The sequence below is a fragment of the Sarcophilus harrisii genome, chromosome 1 (genome assembly GCF_902635505.1).
Source record: "Sarcophilus harrisii chromosome 1, mSarHar1.11, whole genome shotgun sequence".
NCBI lineage: Eukaryota > Metazoa > Chordata > Mammalia > Dasyuromorphia > Dasyuridae > Sarcophilus > Sarcophilus harrisii.
The window spans coordinates 493,925,038-493,944,350 of NC_045426.1; the positions used below are offsets into that span (position 1 = coordinate 493,925,038).

The 19,313-nt window shown below is 33.7% G+C and overlaps 1 long non-coding RNA gene across 1 annotated transcript in view; it reads right to left on the reverse strand.

Moving 5' to 3' along the window:
* The window catches only part of LOC111719073, a 150,972-nt gene that overhangs the window by 90,339 nt on the left and 41,320 nt on the right, over window positions 1–19,313 (reverse strand). The window lies entirely within an intron of this gene.

Sequence of the window (19,313 nt, forward strand, 5' to 3'; positions counted from 1 at the left end):
TGAAATCACAGGTTTAGTACAAAAAAGATTGAGGATGACAGCTAAAGAGAAAGCCATTTTAGTTGAAGTAATACAATAGGTTTGGGAAATGGGTAGAAAAAGACAATAAGGAGCTAAGAGAAAAAGATATTAAGTAGGCAAAGACAGTCCTGATTCATACTCTGCCAATTCTTTGGATCTTGAACAAAATTTCCTTATCAACCAATATACTGAGCTTGTTCGGGGTTAGAAAAAAGGTACACTCAGAAGTGAGAAAAAAAATATATATATATATAAAATCACTGATTTTATGATTTAATACAATTTTTTTAAATTTTGCTGAAGTAATTGGGCTTAACTGACTTGCCCAGGGTCACATAGCCAGGAAATGTTAAGTGTATCAGGACAGATTTGAACTCAGGTCCTCCTGACTTCAGGACTGGTGCTCTATTCACTATACCAACTAGCTGCCTCTCCTTACACTAAGAAACCTAAAAAACACTGTTTTTTTCTAACCTACCCCATAGGAACATTTAAGAAAAAATAAGATGGCAAGCATTAAAGAGCTTTGAGAGTCAAAATTACCACGTAAATATAGTATTGAGAGGAAATAGGATACAGAATACAGATTTAAAGTCTTAGAGATGTAGGTTTGAATCCCTAAGAATTTAAGGTCAAATTTCCTCAAACATTTGCATTACCTTCCTCATAGGATTACCTGGAAGCAATATTCAAATGGGTCTGTGATTTATTAGTTTGAATGCTCCTTCCAAAGAGGTGGATGACAACTCATTTGGACCTACTCATCCTCAGTGGCTCTTGTCTACATCCTCCCACAAGTTAACCATAGGGTATCATGCCAGAGACCATTTCTAAATTTCAACAAGACTGGCTTTCCGCCTGTAATCCCTTGCTCTCACTTTAGGCTAAATAAATATAAGCTATCCATACCATTGCAAATCATCTCTCAAAGCACTACTGCTTATCTACCTAAGAATATTTGTGGGCAAGAAGTCAGAAACCTGTGACAGTGGATCTGACCGGGCAGCCATTTTCAAATTATCTGTGAGTGGCAAAGCATTTCTTGATATAATCTTTTGTTTTTAAATTCCCTAGATATCCTTCCTCTTCCCTGATCTCTAAAATGAGCTCTTATGACCACAACAACTTGAATTCAACATGCCTACTCTTTTTATCCCTAAATCAACCTTTATAGACATCTTCCACTTTTCTATAAAGGTACCATTACTCTCCAAGTCACTGCTAGGCTAAGAAACAATCATTTTTTATTCTTTCTTCCCATTCACTAACGAGTCCTCTCCCCCAGTCCAACCATTGTTGATTCCACTTCTTTAATATCTCCTACATCCATCCCCTTTCTCTCCACTCCCACCATTGTTTTTGTGGTTTGTCCTGTTTTCAAAGAGAACCAAGGACATCATAGGATGGCTTGCCTTGTCAAAAATTGGATTTAAGTAAGACAGAGTTACACAGTCTCACTTTTTCTTCCAGAGTCATGAGGATTAAGTAATAGGACAAGGTAGGAGGGCAATGGCCCAGGATGCAATGGATGCCCTAGGTATTCTGACCCAGCTCTACAGCGCTCCACAGTGCCTGCTTCAACTGTTTTCATACCTATTGAAACAAATTGGTCTTCCCAGGTCCAAGTCCAGTGCCTCTCTAGCCACTGTCCTAACAGCTGCCTCCATTAGAAAATACTACTTCTTTTCTCCAGACTCTGGCAAAAAGATGAGGCTTTTCCTTGTTAAGACCAACTCATCTCCTATGTTTTTGATCTTCCCTTTTCCAGCAAATTGCATTCTCAATCATCTTCTTTTTCTAGTTGACTCATTATTTGGTCATTTCTTTCTTATATTTTTGATCATTATTCTTCCCATGTTCTTCCCACCGCCTCCTGATAGTCCTTGTATAGTAATCCTATCCTGATACTAGTTAATACTTCATCTTACCATCCCTTGTCAGACTAATTTCTGCAAAAGATAGAAACCCAGAAATTTAGAACTTCATTCAATAAAGATAATAGTCAACATCTATTTAGACATTAACAAATTGACTTGAATTCAGAACACTTTGGACTTTCCCCAGGCATTTAAGTTCAGTATTTTCATTTAATAAAATAAGAATACTTCTTTTGTAAAGTAATGAATTTGGATGATTTTTAGCTTAATGCCCCACAATTAGAGTGAATGAGCTCTATGTTACTGTAATATGTCTAAAAATAAATTATAATGATTTTTTTTTACATATATTGTACCTATAAGTAAGTATCACTAAGAAGAAAGGATTGTTGGGTATGAATACAAATGTGAAATATTTACAATACAGAAAGACATATTGTAACTACAATTTAACTGTAATTACAGATATCCAATTAAATTAACTTTGTCGCTGCATTCAGATTTCAAGATTCCACTGTATTTTCCATATTTTCACCTTTTTCTTCTAGAATTTTCAGTGTCTTAGGTATTTTGCAAAATGAGTAAAGAGAAAAAGGATATATCATGGGCATTTTGTATATTGTGTCCCCTATTCCCCTTCAGGGCCCCTAGTCATTCCAAAGAAGCCAAGGCATATTATATAAAAGGGATTTAGGGAATATCAAGATCTTTGAGCAGAAAGAGTCACTAAGGTTTTGGAAAAATCACAGACATTATTATGAAAAAAGCAATCAAAAACATAACAATAACTAAATGCCCACTTTCTTATTTATATAAAATCTTTATAAGAATAATCTACACATGGATCAAGGAATTTTCGATGAGATATGAGAAAGAACAAGCAAGCTTCTAGAAACAATGTGTAATATACTACTATGTCTTTACAATCATACAATTACCTGAAAGGTATAGAGAATATAAAATGCCATTGAATTTATCTTTTATTGATGACTTTTAGGAAACATTTGATGTGGTATAGCAAAATGTCAGCTTAAGGGTTCTCCTCCAACCAACTTTCTCATGCTATGTCAAAATCAAACAAGAACTGTAAAGATATGACCACAGGACGATATGCTGTCCAAAGGTGTTTGGCAGGTATCATAGAAGATATCTAGTACAAAATCAAATCAAAAAAGGTTTCATCATACACGAGATTAGTCAGATGTTCTTGTTTCATAAGATGCTGTACTGATTACATCAAAACTAAGAACACTAGCATATTCTTTTAAAATTCATAATAAATTAAAAGAATTCAGTCTTAGTACCCATAAAGGAAAAACCAAGTAGCAAAAAAATGCCTGTTGTTTAGATTATGATGTATAATATTGAATGAACAACTCATATCAATCATGAGTACATAATATTTGGGGAAGACACTGCAAAGGGACAATGATCTAGATCCCAAATTGAATAGAATGAAATTGAGCTGGGTTTTATTTTGGAAGTTCCACATGGAATTTGACCACAACCTATCCCCTGAAACAAAGATCCATCTTTTTAACATCAATGTTCTTCAATATGGCTATGAGTCATGGTATACCAGTCTCCAAAGAAGTATAGCTGCTGGTCATACAAAAGGCAACGAAAAAACTGCAAAAGTAGACTCTAACCAATTGCTAAAGAACTACTCAGAGTAACTGAAAGTATAAGAGAGATATATATGCAGAAAAGGAAATAGGCTGGTCATGTTAAAACAAAAACAACAATAACAACAACAAGGAATAACTAATGGACAATCCAAATGCTTTACTGTTAATTATGTAATATCAAAGGTTAATTTGAATGACTATCAACATCATGGGTAATTCCCCTGTAAAGGATGTAGGAAAGATATGGTTTAAATCTCACAGGATGGTAAATCATGGATGGGCTGCAATCTGAATCACTAGAAGAATTCACGTGTTGATGAGATCATATCAACTGACAATTAAAAAAAAGTTCTAGAGTCAAATTTGTGCTCATTTTCTTAGTATTTAAGAGCCACCATTATCTGTAATGGTGATAAACTAGAGGACTTTCCAAATAAGATCAAAGGTATACCAAGCAAAGATCTCCCTTATCACTATTATTATATAACATAATGCTAGAAATGCTGGCTACAGCAATATGACCAAAGAAAAGAAGAAAAAGAAAAAGAAATTGAAAGAATAAGCATAACCAAGGAGGAAACAAAATAATGCTTTTTGACAATGATGTATATGATGATTAGAGAATCCTAGAGAGTGAATCAATAAAACTAAAGGAAACAATTTCAGGAAAGTTACAGATATAAGAATGAATCTTCCTAATTTTAAGCCTGGAACTTTGTGCACTGTGCCAATTCTATATATTAGCAAAAAAAATATATACAGCAAAAAGAAATATAGGAATTCCATTAAAAATTATACTTGAGAAAATAAAATACTTGGAAGCCCACCTGAAAAGGCATGCATGTGAACCACATCAACTCAATTATAAAACACTCTTTTCACAAAAGAACTCTAAATAACTAAAGGAATTATGTATATGCTAAGCCAATATAATACAAATAACAATATTATCTAAATTAATTTTTTGTTTAGTGACATACCAATCAAATTATCAAAACATTACTTTATACAGCTAGAAAAAATAAAATTCATCTGGAACAAAAGATCAAGCATATCAAGGTAATTAATGAAAAAAGTGGAAACAAAAAGGGCCTTACTAATAGTAGCTCTCAAACTTTCCTACAAAGCAGTAATCATCAAAGCAATTTCCTACTATGTAAGAAAGAAGCATATTCAAAGAGGAAAAGTAGAGTTTGATCAGTGGAAGAGATTAGATACACAATATACAGATGCAAACAAGCACAATACCCTAGTGTTTGATAAACCCAAAGATCCCAGCTATTAGGACAAGACTTCTATTCAACAATAACCTTTTTTTTTTTAATTTAATAGCCTTTTATTTACAGGTTATATGCATGGATAACTTTACAGCGTTAACAATTACCAAACCTCTTGTTCCAATTTTTCACCTCTTACCCCCCACCCCCTCCCCTAGATGGCAGGATGACCAGTAGATGTTAAATACATTAAAATATAAATTAGATACACAATAAGTATACATGACCAAAACGTTATTTTGCTGTATAAAAAGAATCAGACTCTGAAATATTGTACAATTAGCTTGTGAAGGAAATCAAAAATGCAGGTGGGCATAAATATAGGGATTGGGAATTCAATGTAATGGTTTTTAGTTGTCTCCCAGAGTTCTTTCTCTGGGCATAGTTGGTTCAGTTCATTACTGCTCCATTGGAAATGATTTGGTTGATCTTGTTGCTGAGGATGGCCAGGTCCATCAGAACTGGTCATCATATAGTATTGTTGTTGAAGTATATAATGATCTCCTGGTCCTGCTCATTTCACTCAGCATCAGTTCGTGTAAGTCTCTCCGGGCCTTTCTGAAATCATCCTGTTGGTCATTTCTTACAGAACAGTAATATTCCATAATATTCATATACCACAATTTATTCAGCCATTCTCCAATTGATGGACATCCATTCAGTTTCCAGTTTCTAGCCACTACAAAAAGGGCTGCCACAAACATTTGTGCACATACAGGTCCCTTTTCCCTTCTTTATAATCTCTTTGGGATATAAGCCCAGTAGTAACACTGCTGGATCAAAGGGTATGCACAGTTTGATAACTTTTTGAGCATAGTTCCAAACTACTCTCCAAAATGTCAACAATAACCTTTTAAGGAAAATTGGAAAGCTTTCCCTTAACCAAAATATAAACCAACATCCCATACCATATATACCATATGGAACCATGACTTAGCCATAAAAGGTGGCATCCAACAAATCAAAAGAACATGAAAGCAATTAGGTGCCAGATCCATGGACAGAAGAGAAGTTCATGACCAAAAAAATAGAGAGGATCAAAGAAGGTAAGATAGACAATTCTGATTACATATAATTGAAAAGATTACCAAACTAATGCAGCTGAAAATTAGAAGAGAAACAGGTCAAAATGGGAAAAATATTTGGAGTAAGTTTCTCTGATAAAAAGTCTCATTTCTAAGACATATATGCAACTATATTTTACAATCATACTACATTTCAAATTTCTAAGAATAAGATCCATTCTCTAGGCAGTTTTAAGAGGAAGAAATCCAAGCTATCAACAATCATTTGAAAAATGCTTGAAATCAATGATATCAACTCAAACAGAAACTTGGAAAATGCAAATTAGAATTATCCAAATTGTATGATATTACTTATTTTGTTAATCATTTCCCAAATGTTTCTTGCAGGCTGTGGGTCTAATAACTTTTCTTTAAATCACTAATAATTAGAGAAATGTAAATTAAAACATCTCTGAGGTTCTACCACCTCTCATCCCTCCCAATGGCAAAAGTGACAAAAAAAGAAAAATGGCAACAGGTATATTAATGCATTATTGATGGATTTGAACTAGTTCAGTCATTTGGAACCACATCCCAAAAGTTAACTAGACTTAAGCACAATGCAATCCCACTAAACCACAAAGACAGCAAAGAAAGAGGAAAATGTCCCACATGGATATTTATAATTAAATAATTTATTTAATTTATAATTATATTACATTATATATATATAAAATTTATAATTAATTAAAATATTTATAATAGCTCATTTTTGTAGTGTCCAAGAATTGAAAATGGAGGTAGTGTCCTTTCATTGAGAAATCACTAAAATAAATAAATAAATTTATATTATATATATATATATATATATGATGGAATATTATTATGTTGTAAGAAATTAGAAGGAAACTTGTATGAACTAACAGAGTGAAGTAAGAAGAACCAGGAACAATTTATATAGAAAAAGCAATATCAACAGAAATACCAACCATAATTCTTGAGGATTCAAGAAGAAATATGTTACCCACCTCCTAATGGAGAAGTGATGGACTGGGTATATATTGAGACATATTTTTTTTGGTCATGGCCAATTCAGGAATATGTTTTGCTTGACTACAAATATTTTAAACAGGGATTTTCCTTTTCTTGCATTCTCAATGGCAAGAAAAAGGAGGTAGGAAGGAAAGAATAAAATCTGCAAATAAAATAAAATTTAATTTAACAAAGAAAATATATTTAAGTTGCCCCCCAAGGCCACACAAGAGAAGAATAATTACATTATAAAAGGTTCAAAGAAGAAATCCCAGGGTATGTAGTATAAGGAAACTTGGGAAAGCTAAGTTTTCACATTAACACTTCAAGGAACATCAAAAGGACTTTGTAAATTGCAACTCCTGCTACTAGCAGTTTTGCTAATTTTCAAAAGTTCAAAAATTATAAAAAACTATAGTTACTGAAATGAAAACTAATAATTAGAAAATAGGTTTTCTCATTATGCACAAGAACTAAATCGTATGTGTTCATTTTTTTACAGTAATACATTTAACAGGAAAATTAGGCTTACATAGAGTTAAGAATAACCTGGCTACATCAAGTCATTGAATTTTGGTTGCCTAGAAACTACTGTGCCCATTAGTAAGTTTCAAATTCCCTAAAGTCTTTGTACAGCCCAAGAAAAATGAGGTTATTAAATAGGAAGCAGCCACAGACTCTCTTAAGACTAAGGCTTCTTCTTTAGCCTCTTGAGATGTGGTAAAATTCACAAAAATTTCTTGTGCAGTACATTCAAGGAACATTGAAGAGTCATTCTGGCTATCAACAATTCCTGAAAGATGCAGCCTTCTTAGAATTCTCACTATGGTTATGTTGGATCTAGCCATATAAATATAAATATAAAATATATCTATAGTTGAAAGTATAATATGTAATATTTTTTCTGTAAGACTTGGATTCAGAAGGAACTAACCTCTTTTTCTTCTTGTTCTTCCTCTCTTGATATCTAGTAAATTCCAATTTTCTAAATTTCCTAAAACTGAGGCTTTGTTGCAAATAGAGTTAAACAAAATACTTGCAATTTGGAACACTTCAAAAAGAAATCATAAGCCACAATGAGGGTTACCTTGTGAAAAGAGAACATTAAAGATAAAAGCTCTGCTCATTTATCCAAGGCTTTCAAAATCCTTTCAAATTTTCTCTCTACTCCCTTCTTCCAACTGCCTCACCTATGTAAGCATAATTTTCCATAATGACTAAAATTTCAGTAGTAATATTCTTAATAAGTACATTATATTTGCATTTATTTGTTTTTAATATTCTTTTAGAAAACACTTTGAGTTACAAAACCTCTCTCTCCTTCCCTGCCCTTTCCCCATTCCCTGAGAAAACAAGCAATATATCAATTATACATGTAAAGTTATGCAAAACATTTCCATATTAATCATGGTGCAAACAAAAAGCTAGAAAAAAATTTAAAAGTGAAAAAAGTATGTTTCAATCAAATGTATATTTTTAAAGCTTGGTAAAATACTTTGATAGAAAATATAAACTAATCCAATTTCATGTAATATGGATATTTTTCTCTTTTTATGTCCTACAATTACTATCTTCTTCCCACCTTAATTAATAAAAACATTCATACTTAATTTCCAGATTCTAGCTCATTTGTGAATTGGACTACATGACCTATGAAGTCCCAACACAAAATTCTATAAGGTTCATCAAATCAATGTAAGAGGCCATGTCTGAACAGCAAGGGTAAGTGAACTTGAAGAATCTGGCCATCACTATTGTGAAATAGAGTGTCTACATCCCAAAAAAGAACAAAGAAAGAGGAAACGTACTCACGTGTTAAAAAATATTTATAGTAGCTCTTTTTGTACTGGCAAAGAACTAAGGGAGAAGGGTCATCAGTTGGGGAAATGGTAGATGAATATAAAGAAATATTGTTGCGTTATAAGAAATGAAGAAACTGATGATTGAGAAATCTGGGAAGCGATATATAGATTGATGCAAAGCAAGAGGGATCAAGAGTATGATTTATATTATAACATCAACATTTTAAAAAATGAATAATTTGGAAAGACAAGAACTTTGATCACTCAAGTGATTAATCATAATTCTAGACGACTGATGATGAAGAACTATTTTCTAACAGAGAGGTAATAAATGAATATACAGAATAAGAAACATATTTTGAATACAGCCAATATGGGAGTTTATTTTGGCAGACTATGCATACTTGTTACAAGGATTTTGTTTTTGTTTTTTTTTCTTTTTTTCTCCTAGTAGATAGAAAGGAAAGAGATAGAAAAAAAAAAACCAATTGATAATTTAAAAAAAAAGATTACCAAAAAAGGATCTTTTATAATCTTATATCCAGTACACTTAAATTATTACAATTCTTCAAACCAAGAATTCTTAAATTTTCTGTGTCATGTGCTCTTTTGGCTATCTAGTGAATCATATAGAACCTTTCTCATGAAAAGTGTTTGTTTTCAAAATTATGTAAAGATAGTTTTCAGCATTCATCCATACAAAACCTTGTGTTCCAATTTTTTTCTCTTTTCCCTCCCCTAAATGGCAAGTAATTCAATTTATGTTAAACATGCAATTCTTCTATATATATTTCCGCAATTATACTGCACATGAAAAATCAGACCAAAAAGAAAGAAAATGAGAAAGAAAACAAAAAGAAGGCAAATAAGAAAAAAGTGAAAATACTATGTTGTAATCCACATTCAATCCCCATAATCCTCTCTTTGGGTGCAGATGGCTCTCTCTATCACACATCTATTGGAATTGGCTTGAATCACCTCATTGTTGAAAAGAGCCACAATCATCAAAATTGATCATTGATCACTGCATTTCTTGTTGTTCCTATTTACAGTGTTCTCTTGATTCTACTCAGAAAGTGTCCTTAAATACATAAAATATATAGGATTAAAAGGAAACCAATTATACTGAATTAGTTATCAAAAATATATCTTTTTAAAAGTTAAAATTTGATACCAAGAACCTTTGCTGCAAGCAATGGGTTAAAGCTATATACATTCCTTTCCCCCAGAGCTTAGCACAGCACCTGGGACAAAGTAGGCACATAATGATGTTATTGGCTGACTGCTTTCATTGATAGAGGGAACTCCCTCCACCTGCTCTGTAACTTATAGTCTTGGAATCTCTAGCCTTAGGAGCCTTGGCCAGGGTCACCCATGTGTAAGAGACAGCACTTGAACGTCTTTCTGACAGACTTTCTATCAACTCCACAATACTGTCTTTCAATCCTGTAAATAATTACCAAAAATTAACCCATCTGAGGAAGGAAATGGCAGATCACTTTAGTATTTGTGCCAAAACAATAACATAAACAACCGGACATGAACAACAATAACAACATGTTTAAACCTACAAACATTTGATAAAATCAATCAAACATAACATTCTACCTATTTTACACATATATTTGTTAATGACCTTAAAATAGCTATTTTTCAAAATATGATAAATGATAAAATGTTTTGTATCACAGGGAACGTTATACATAGGTTTTGTAGTCTCAGTTCAATACCACTGATTATTGTTTTCTTTACATATTTTTACTTGCCAGTTATTTTTATGGATTCATGAAGCTCAACAATCATTTTATTTTGAAAATACAGTAGCTGACACTCAGTGGATATTAAGAAGTCTGACAATGCCAACTTAATTTTTAAAATAGGTAAGATTTGCATCTATTTGGGGTAGTCAAAAAATTACAGTATGAGCATTCTATGAAGCCCAGTTAAACTAAATTACACTTAGATTCTCTCCAATCTAATAATTTCACATTTTAGAAAAAAGTTTCTTTTTTTTAAAGAGATAGGGTGTGAAATCTATTACATGGATCTAAGGAATTTATCAGGTAATCCTGCAACACTCTGAGATGGAGGTTACTTATCCAGATTTCTCAACCAACTGGGAGGCAGCCAAGAACCAGAAAATAATAACAAAAAAAAAAAGAAGAAAGAAGAAGAAGAAAGAAGAAGAAGAAGAAGAAGAGGAGGAGGAAGAAGAAGAGGAGGAGGAGGAGGAGAAAGAAGAAGGGAATGTGGGGAGAAAGAAAAGGGGGTAGAGAGACAGAGTGAAGAGGGAAGAAAGAGGGGAGGGAGAGAGACAGAGACAGAGAGGGGGGAGGGGACAGAGAGAAACAGAAAAAGAAAGACAGACATAGAGATACAGAGAGACAGAGAGAGAATGGAGACTGGAACTTAGGACAATGATTCAAGGCCCATCTATGACACATGCTATCTGTGTGATCCAGGACAAATCTTTTCAGTCATTGACTCATAGAAGTTGTAGACCAGTTAGCTGCCCATCTGCAATGGTAGAGGGCAGGATACCAGAGTAGGAGTTTCTTACACAAATAAAATAGTAAGTATAGACCCGAAAATAATTATATTTGTTTCATAAACTATTTTTTATATACATATACACATATATTATATATAAATAATGTATTATAATTTGAACTTCACGACCACTCTCTTAAGTAGGACATATATTATAATCATTTAAGAGAGGAAGAAACTAAGACTAAAAGAAATTAAGTAATTGCCCATAGCCACAGAGCTGACAAGTGACCAAGTTTCAAACACTGGCATCTTGACTCTCCACTGCTGTTCATAATGATTATCTTGAATAATCAGGAAAAGGCCAAGTTATCAATATGAAGAGTCAGAAGGAACTTAACAGTCGTATGATCAAACCCTCTCATTTTATATACAAGACAAGAGGTGCCATAGCAAGTGAATGACACTATGAAGGCCACAACCTAGGTATGGTCACACTTAGATCTGTGAACTCCATTACACCAAACAAAATTAGGCCCAATGATTGGTATTTAGAAAATCAGGGTAGCGTAGTAATATTTTATAAAGATTTTTATCAACATAAAAGAATGATGTAATCTGGCTATTTGGAAAATTCACTGTCACCATATGGGTTTTCCAGACCGCTTGAGAGGTATATCCACAGAAAATGACTTAGAGGGAAGGCTTCCTCAAAAAATCGGAATTTCCAGACATTGAGCAATGAAAAAGAGAGGACTTATCAGGGAAGAGGGGAAAGAGCATTTCAGGTAGAAGGTACACTTTAAGAAGGAATGTTTAAATAGACCAGAAAATTATAATGAAGAATACAGACATAAGGATGGATGCCTTAATCCAGACACAAATCACTTAGCTCCCCCAATACCTACTCCAGCAAAAACTTGAAATTCACATCAGACCAAGTTAAGTGATTAAGACATCCATTGAGAAACTACCATGTCTTCCTCTACTCTGGGATCACACAAAATGTCAACCAGAAAGAAGTTTCATGGCACTTGGAAAGGAGGAAGCCAGCAAAGCTAGCACCAGAGCAGCAAACAAGACAATAGCCCTCCAGCACAACCAGTCATCAAGTTGCCAACCCTGTCCAGAGACTATAAGAGTAGAGAGCTCTCTTGAGAAACCCCCAATTGGACAGAATTCTCCAGGGAGTCAGAAAGGCAGAGCAGGAACCTTGGAAACCTCCAGGATTATTACATGGAGGTACTTAGATCTCAGGTGCCTAGTAGTTTCAAGGTACCAGACCTAGAGCTTTGATCTGAGTTGCCATAGAGGGCCCTGAAGATTCATCTCCCTGAACATTAAAGATTGGAAACAATCTAATCCAATAAGACTTTTAAAATAAAGTAAAACGGGCATTTAAAGAAGGACTTATTGGCAGATACCCATGGAAATTTCAATGTATTATATACCTCTAAATTAACAAGTTAAACAATAAAATTATGTGATATTCAAGTGTGATGGATTTGACTTTTCTCAACAATGTGGTGATTCAAGGCAATTCCAATTGGGACTTGGGATGGAGAATGTCAATCACATCCATAGAGAGAACTATGGAGACTGAATATGGATTGAAGTATGTTTTCACTGTTTTGTTGTTGTTTGCCTGTTGGTTTCCTTTTTCTTTCTCAAGATTTATTTTTCCCTTTTGATCTGATTTTTCTTGCACAACATGACAAATATGGACATACATTTGAAAGAATTTCACATATTTAACCTATATCAGATTGCTTGTTGTCTTTGTGAGGGGAGAGGAAAGGAGGAAAAATTGCAATACAAAGTCTTACAAAAATGAATGTTGAAAGCTATCTTTATAAGTATTAGAAAAAATAAAATACTATTAAATTTTTTTTAAAAATAAAGAAACATTTTAGAGTATATTTATGTTATTAAAAAATTTTGATTGTAGCATTTGGAGTCAAATAATAAGAGAAAACAGATGGTAGTATGATGGATAGAGCAAGAGGTCAAAAAAAAAATGAGTTCAAATCTGACTTGATTTACTCTGAGTGAACATAGCCAAGTCACTTGACTCCTGTTTGCCTCAATTCCCTCAACTGTAAAATCAGGATATCTACCTCACAGGGCTGTTGTGAATAAATAAAATAATATTTGAGAAATTATTTAAATATTTGAACAAAATATATTATTAGTGATGAATGAAAGTTTATTTAAAATTGGTAACATGTTAAAATTCTGCTATTACATCCAGTGCACATTTATTTTGCCTGAATTTTTTATCTTGGCCTTACATTTAGCTTGAATCTGTTCTCTGAAGGACACAATTTGTCTGTCATACTGGATGCTGAACTGTATATTTATAGTTTCTCCATATTCTCAGTGGATGTGCATCTCAGTGGATGGGGGGGGAATGGAATATGTTGTCATAGTTTGTACTGTGAGGTACCTGGAGAAATTTGATTTAGACATTCTAAGAACACTTGATGTGAGAACATTTTACACTAATTGTCCTCAACATTGACAAGTACTAGGAAAGCAATATACTAAGTGGTTTTTTTTTAAACTAAGTGATAGAAAAGTAAGGTTTAAAATCTTTATTCCTTTAATTCATATTGAAGTAGAAATGCTATAATAGAATATACATCACATTCTACAGACATAACTGTGTACAAAATACATGTACATGGATACAGAATTCAATTAAAAATCCTATGTCCTCTTTATAGCTTATATACATTTTCAATTAGCCTTTATTAATAGCCTTTAGGAATAAAAATCATATTTTTGGCAGCAGCCTCATTTTTTGCCCTTCCTCAAATTCCAAATGGGAACATAAATGAACCTATATGCACCAAAGGATTAACAGAATCCTACAATCCAAAACTCAACACATTACACATCATATTGCTTTCCAATCCTAAGAAAAGCCCAGAATCCAAAAGTAGGAAGGGATCCCAGATGTCATCTAGTCCATCCTTTAATTTATGCATGTTGTGACATCCCCATCACTTACAAGTCAATATCTAATCATTTCTTAAACACAGGGAACTCACAATCACATAAAGCAGCACATTTAATGTTCATTTGTTAGGAAAGATTTTCTTTGTTGTGAACTGAAATATAGCTTCCAATATCTTATACTTATTTCCCTAATTCTATCCTCAGTAATGATATGATTTACATATAATTTCTTTGCACTTATATTGCTTTACATAACTAAATATGGCTACTCTAATCCCTTGTCTTCTCTTTTTCAAGCTAAAAATCCCAGTCCCCTCATATGATATGGTTTCAAGTTTCTTTACCATCCCTGTCACTTTCCATTGGGCACACTCTAATACCAAACACAATACTCCAAATGAATTATTATCAATATAGAATATAACATTGCTTGCTTCCCTTTGCTTGAATATTTTACTTCCATAAACACTACCTAAGATCCCATTAATATTTGAAGGGCAGTCATATTCCACTAAAACCCACTAAAAAACAATCTTCTTTAAATGAGTTCTGAATCTCTTTACACAACCCCAATATGTCTCCTGAGCTATAAGTCCATATCAACTGCCTACTGAGTATTTCAATTCAATAAGTTTTTGTTTTGAATTGTATGTCCATATACATCTGAAACTCAACATTTCCAAAACAAAGCTTATCTTTTCCTCCAAACCCACCTACTCTTTCAAAGTTTTCTATTATTGTCAAGAGCACCATCATCCTTCTAAGCATCCAGATTCACAACCTTGGTATCAGGTTCAACTCCTCACTCTTGCTTATCTAACATGGTCAGTTCTAAATCAATGTAGTTTCTCTTTTCTTTTATATATACACATATTTTACCAATTTATTGTTTTTAAAATTCTGAGTTTCAAATTATCTATTATATTGAGAAGGCAAGGAATATATCAGTCATACACGTGAAATCATGTAAAACATGTTTTCATATTATCCATGTGCCAAAAAAATTAGAAAAATAAAATGAAAAAATTATATTTGAAATTGCCCTAAGAGTTCATCAGTTCTCTCTCTGGAAATGGACAGTATTTTTTTTATCATGAGTCTTTTGGAATTATCATGGATCACTGTATTAATCAAATAAGCTAAGTTTTTCACAGTTGATTATCATTACAATGTTGCTGTTACTGTATACAATGTGGTCGGGTTCTGCTCATTCACTCTGTACTGATTCTTATAGGTTTTCCTAGGTTTTTTTTTTTCGGACATCATTGCTTTTCTTATAGGCATGATGATATTTTTTATAACACTTTTTTTATTACAATTATGGAACACAAGTTGCTCAGTCATTTCCCAAATGATGAGCATTCACCTAATTTCTAATTATTGTCAGAAATAAGTTGCTATAAATATTTTTATATATATAAGTTGTTTTCCTTTTTAAAAATCTCTTTGGAGTATAGACCTAGTCATGATACTGGTGAGTCAAAGGGTATTCATAGTATTCATTCTATATTATTAAAATGATCATAATCTCTCAATTTTGCCTATGTTGGCCCTTACTAGTTTTTAACAAGATGCCCCTCACAGAATAACTTCGTCATTTCTAATTTCACCCTACTAATTCAAGGTTTAACTGATGCTACTCCCTCAGCCTCTTCTCCCTTCCAACTGAAGAGCTGGAGGGTAGAGTACCAAACTCTTCCTAATGCCTTCCTTTATATATAGCAGAAACTGGACCCAGCTCACTCCACTTTCTATCTGTTGCTTAGCCTGGTTTCAATTCCAAAGAACAAGATGTTCCCAATGAATACCCATTGGTATCCCATTCCTTGACTCTCTCCTGCGTCCATTTGCTTGTTGGCTCTCTCTTTAGATTTTAAGTTTCTTGAAAGTAGGAACTGTCTTTCGTTTTATCAATTATGTCCTCAGCACTTAACACAGTGCCTGTCATTTTTGTTACTGTTCAGTCTGACTCTTTATGATCCTGTGGACCTCTGTCCATGGAGTTTCTTGGCAAAGATTTTGGGGTAATTTGTCATTTCCTTCTCCAGAGTGTCACTGATCCATAAGCAAACAGAGGTTAAGTGACTTGCCCAAGTTACACAGTTAGGAAGTTTCTAAGGCTGAATTTGAATCCATATCTTCCTGACTTCAACCCCAGTACTCTATCTACTGTGTCATCTAGCTGGCTGAAATAGTAGGCACATAAGTAAGTGCTTTTTGAATTTAGTGGATTAAATAAAAAACAAAACAATAACGTCCTGATTTGTAGTGTTTTCTTATTTTCATGGTGGAAAAATAAATTTAACTATAAACTGCACAACAGAATTGAGTGGTAGGTCACCAATATAATTATCCCTTTATATTTGAGCAAACAAGGCTAAAAGAGGTCTTAGCCTATTCATTTCTTCACAGCAATCCTCATGAAGTAAGGCATAGGAATATTATCATCCTCATTCATTATTATCATAAAATATATTAAAAAAAAAAAGATCAGTGGCAGCTAAGTGGGACAGTAGTTAGAGTACTAGACCTGGATATAGAAAAATCTGGCTTACAACACCTTCTCAAACCCTTACTAGGCAACTCTCAATATCTCTTTGCCTCATTTGTAAAATAATAATAGGAATAATAATAATCCCTAACATTGTTGAATAACTCACTGAGTATCTTCATTTTATTCTCATATCATTTGCTAGGTACTGGGTAAGCGCTTTAATGAGGGCAGGCAGACTTAATGACTTCTGTGGTCTACTCCAACTCTAAATCTGTGCTCCTATGAGCCTATAATATCTACAGAATATTAGATGGATCCTCTATGAATGATTTATGCAAAGCCATTGAAAAGGATGAAAAAGTACAACTAAACTCTGATCTTCCTTGGTAGGGAGAGTATCCATACTGATAAGATTGCAGATTTGCTGATGTTTGGAAGTATTTTCCCCACCCTCTACTCCTCAGGCTAATAATTGCTACAAGATCAAGAAAGTAAATCACAGAATTTGAGAATCAGAAAGGGATCCTAGAGGCAATTTAGCTTTCCCCTGCAAATGAAAATTTCTCCTAATAACACAATATATGCAACAAGTGACTTTCAAGTGCAGTCTTAGTCAAACACACCTGTTAAAGATCTTAGCTTAAAAAAACTCATTGCTTCCAGGGCCATCTTCAGTCTTCCTGATCTATTTCTGGCCACTGAATCTAGAGAGCTCTGGGGGTGAAAGTGAGGCAGGTGACCTTGTCCAACCCTCCTTCACTTAAATCCAATTCACCTAAATGTCCCAGCATCATCTCCTGGTGTCATGGTCCTCTTCCAGAATGAAGGACAAACAACAACAACAATGCAAAGCAGTTCACAGAATTGTTAAGAAACTTTTCTAGATTTCCAACCTTAAACTTTCCTCTTTCCAACTTCTACCCATCGTTTCCTGCTTCTGCCGTCTGAGGCCAACCAGAACAATGGTCAGATAGAAATGTAAAAAAAGCTTGATAAGTCTTTTAATTTCTTTTTTTTAAAAGGTTTTCTTGGAACAAGACCTAGAATTTAACGAAATACCCTAGATGAAGTAGGGGAAGTGAAGAAAAGAAGGGAAAAAACTTGCACCCAAGATTTTAGCCTGAGATGAAGATAGTCCCCTGCTCAAGAAAATACAAATAGTAAATGGCAGTACCTATATTTTAAGCAAGGTCCTCTAGACTCTAAATTCAGCTTTTCCACTGCACCATGATGTATACTTTATGTCTGTGAGCCTCATATTCTTAATATAAGTATGTCAGGAAAATATGAACTATATAATAATAATAGCATGTGTTGTTTTTTGTTTGGCAAAGTGCTTTATATATGTTATTTATTTTGAACCTCACAACAACCCTATGAATTGATTGGCTTTTTTATTCCCATTTTTTATCATTGTTGTTCAGTCCTGCCTGACTCTTTGTAACCCTATTTGGGGTTTTCATTGCAAAGATATTGGAATGGTTTGCCATTTTCTTCTCCAGCTCATGTTACAGATGGGGAAACTGACGCAAACAGGGATAAGTGACTTGCCCACAGCCAACAAGTATCTGAGGTCATTTTAAAATTCAGGTCTTCCTGACTTGAGGCCCAATACTCTAATCCCTCCAACTAGCAGGTGCTCCAGTTTACAGATAAGGAAACTGAGAAGTCAAGTGACTTAAACAGGATCACACAGTTAATAATTATCTAAGGCAAAATTCAAACTTTGATCTTCCTACCTACTGCACCACTTGATCCTGTTTTGAGGATCAAATAAAATAACAATAGGAAATACTTTGTTAAAGTAATACATAAATGTTTAACACTATTACTATTAGAAAACTACTAAGGACAGAGTAAAACTGAAGATCCAATTATTGTCCTGTGATTATTTTTAAATGAAATTTTTCTGAAGGCAATAAGGGTTAAAGGAATAGCCCAGGGCCACATAGCCATTTTCTGTGACTGCATTTGAACTTGAGGGCTGGTGTTAAATGAATCTATTTAAGTGCACAGAAATGTTAAAGGATTTAGATACAGATAAAATTATTCAACAGATTAAAGGAATAAATGATCATCAAATATCAAAGAAAAGACCAAATAAGAGTGATACTTCAGAGTAGGAGCACAAAAGATCAAATAAGAGTGATATTTCAGAGTAGGAGCATTGCTTTGAACATAGAAGGCACTTGTGCTAGGAATAGTATCTTAACCTTTCTCCCATGTAAGTTAGTTTTTTTTTTTAAAGATATTGAAATCATCCTCGAGTTATGATTAACTCTTGCAGGGAACTAAAGGACTAGACTGTTGCTATCAATTCCTGGTTGCCTGAATTCGAAGCACCATGAGATTCCATGCACTCTCTGAGTATGATCGATGGACTAGAATGGGCAACTCTAACAAAGAAGCTTTTGCTCAACTAAGTCATCATGAAGTAGCCTCAATATTTTTATTAAATCTCATTCTCTTGCTATAACTAAGTAAACATCCTCTTTGTTAACTGTTGAATGACTCATTGAGTATCTTCATTTTGTTCTAGTATCAAACATAAATTAGGAGACTAGCCTAAATAGAGCTCAGTCCAGAATAATTAGGGTAGTCTGGCAGAATTTGAATAGAATGATCCCTGATGTAGGAAATGGGCAGGGCTCCTGGAGATTAGCCTCCAATGATCTTGACGTACTTTTGGTGATTCCTTATTTAGTCATGTCTGGCTCTCTGTGAACC